Source organism: Lactuca saligna, chromosome 5, assembly GCF_052625555.1.
Source record: "Lactuca saligna cultivar CGN05327 chromosome 5, ASM5262555v1, whole genome shotgun sequence".
NCBI classification, from domain to species: Eukaryota; Viridiplantae; Streptophyta; class Magnoliopsida; order Asterales; family Asteraceae; genus Lactuca; species Lactuca saligna.
Window position 1 is genome coordinate 103,229,748 of NC_136421.1, and position 2,212 is coordinate 103,231,959.

Consider the following 2,212-nt stretch of genomic DNA (forward strand, 5'->3'; position numbering starts at 1 on the left):
GGATAAACAACACTTGATCCATCGCCTCCATTTGTTACAAACCTCATTTGTACCACAATGGATTCCAAATATCCCCAATTTATCGAGTCAAATGCTTTTTCAAAATTGACTTTAAACAAAAATATCTTCTTCTTTTGTTGCTTTGCCCACGAGAATATTTCATTCATTACTAAAGGTCCGTTAAGAATGTTTCTGTCTTGGATGTAAGACAATTGAACCTCACCCGTAATCGAACCAATCCCCATTTTTAATATGGTTGCAAGCAATTTGGCCACCACTTTATACATACAACCAATGAGACTAATAGGACGATAATCGCACAACGTGAGTGGGTTGGACACTTTTGGTGTGAGAATAATAAAAATCGAGTTACAGCCTGGAGCAAGAGATCCTGTTGTTTCAAAGTGTACGAAAAAAATTAATGATAACGCCTTTGATTGTTTTGCATTTCGCTTTGATGATTTTAAAAGTGTATCCATCCGGTCCTGGCGGTTGCTCACCAACATAGCTCCATACCGCATCCTTAATGTCTTGAATAGTGAGAGCAGATTCTAGGAAGGACGATTGCTCTGGGGAGAGTTACTTGAAGTTTGGATTAGGGAATTTAGGTCTACTAGGCAACTGCTCTTGAAATTTGGCTGCATAGAAATCGTGCACTTCTTTCTTTATTATCGCGGGTTCAGAAACCCAAGTGCCATTAATCGTGAGCTCGTGAATTCTATTTTTACGGTTCTTATGTTTCAGAGAACCATGGAAGAAACAAGAATTTTCATCACTGTCCGAGATCCATTTGATTTTAGTCATCTGTTGCAAATTAGCCTTAGCAAAACATACAAATTTAATGATTTTAATTTTATTATCTCGTCAGAAGATCCGTTCTGAATCCAAGTCTCTTAGAGCACTCGAGATTGAACAACTTTGTTTAAGTTCTCGACCAACTTTATCAAATGGTGACCTCTAAACCAGTAGTTCCAACCAATTAAGATACCAAACGGTTTAGTTGGGTAAAAAATTGGTTTCAAGAGAAAAATTATAGATGTTTTAGTTTGGTTTTCTTAAGTAATAGTATATTAAAATATTAGCTTAAGATAATAAAATATAATCTTTATTCTCTCATTAAACACTGAAACTTTTTTTGTTGTTGTTGTAGGCTAATTTATTTTACCTATAAATAATCTCGCATTTAAATTATTTTTATATATTTCTTATATGTTAATGATTATCAAATGAATTATTGCATTATTTGAAATAAAAGTACGTTTAATGAAAACAATTCAAAACAAAAAACACCACCACACCACAACAAAGTATGAAATCAGGCGCGTGAGGTACAGGAACCCGAAAAAGGTTTCGCAAGAGTAGAAACTACGTAATACGTTTTTCTTTTGGTGATGTAACGAATCAATACACTCCATAATTTTATATTCCACATCCTTCGGCTATAAATCCAGTTCTACACACTCCACCACTTTCGACACCAATACACTCCTGAAGAACCATCGTAGTGATGCAGGGCCTCCGCTGCTACAATCTTCTCTCCGACGACCAATTCAAGCTGCAGTTAACTCCGACCACCACTTCCCCCCTCTCAATCGACGCATCCGAATCCACCCAGATGAGGATCCAACGACTCATAACCGAAAATCCCGTCAACATATTCACCCGTTCCGACTGCTTTATGTGCGACGTAGTGAAACGACTCTTCTATTCCATCGGTGTTTACCCCACCGTCATCGAACTGGAGGAGGAAGAAGTCGCCGACCTTGCTGCCTTCCACGATCACAGTAGTGGCGGAGATGAGGAGGTTCCGGCTGTCTTCATAGGTGGGTCTTGTATTGGCGGGTTAGAGAACCTTGTGGCACTCCATTTGAGCGGCCATCTTGTTCTAAAGCTTGTAGAAGTTGGTGCTCTTCGGTCAGGGAATAATGGTGTTGTAGGCTTGTAGAAAGTAGCAACCCCAAGTAAGGGGTATGGCTGTAATTTTGCTCCATGCATATTTATATATAGTTTGGAGTATGAATGGTGCAATTATTTATGGAGAAAGTACAGATTATGCGTTGGATCTTGTGAGTAGATTTTTCTTCCCACTTTTATTGAAGTCGCATATCGAATCCCTAACTCTTGAAGAAAAGTTTTTCAACAGTCAACAATATGGTCATCACATCATATAATAAAGAGTAATTACACTTTTGGTCCTTGTGATTGCACATGT

General features: G+C 38.1%; 1 pseudogene; it reads left to right on the forward strand.

Annotated features, from left to right (window-relative positions):
- Positions 1 to 1,507: 1,507 nt before the first annotated feature.
- Positions 1,508 to 1,945, forward strand: LOC145045554 (glutaredoxin-C6 pseudogene; annotated as a pseudogene).
- The last annotated feature ends 267 nt before the right edge of the window (positions 1,946 to 2,212 follow it).